At 40.6% G+C, this 564-nt stretch overlaps 1 non-coding gene across 1 annotated transcript; it reads right to left on the bottom strand.

Moving 5' to 3' along the window:
• Positions 1-257: 257 nt before the first annotated feature.
• LOC142168465 (small nucleolar RNA R71) lies at positions 258-364 on the bottom strand. Its single transcript, XR_012698324.1, has one exon. It is a non-coding gene; the product is annotated as a small nucleolar RNA R71 (small nucleolar RNA).
• Positions 365-564: the final 200 nt, after the last annotated feature.

The following is a 564-nucleotide window of genomic DNA, read 5'->3' as shown; positions in this document are numbered from 1 at the left end:
CCATTCAGAACTGTTGTGTCTTTAGAGGAAAGATGAACGAAGATCCAAACACACATCTAATGGACTTCGAGAACATTATGAACACTTTTCAATACAATGGGGTGTCACAAGATGCAGTGTACTTAAGGGCATTCCTCTTTTCACTTAAAGATGATGCAAAGCAGTGGATTCGAAGCTTGCCCACAGGATCGATTAGAACATGAGAGGAGATGACCAGAAAATTCCTTGATAAATATTTCTCCTCAGCTATGACGGGCAAGTTTAGAAGAGAAATCCATAACTTTTGTCAGAAAGAAACTGAAACTGTTTTTGAATCATGGGAGAGGTTTAAGGAGATAGTTCGAAAGTGTCAACATAGTGGAATTGAACTTTGGAGGCAACTCCATGACTTTTGGGATTGATTGATACCGGCCTCGCGTAGAACATTGAGCAATGCAGTTGGAGGCCCTTTGATGAAGAAGACTCCAGAGGAGATATTTACAATTCTAGATGAGTTATCTAAAGATGCTAATCAGCGGCCCTCTGAGAGTGCTGAAAGAAGAAGATCAGTTGTTGTTCACCTAG

The sequence above is a fragment of the Nicotiana tabacum genome, chromosome 13 (genome assembly GCF_000715075.1).
Source record: "Nicotiana tabacum cultivar K326 chromosome 13, ASM71507v2, whole genome shotgun sequence".
NCBI lineage: Eukaryota > Viridiplantae > Streptophyta > Magnoliopsida > Solanales > Solanaceae > Nicotiana > Nicotiana tabacum.
This window is presented reverse-complemented; position numbering and strand designations above follow the sequence as displayed.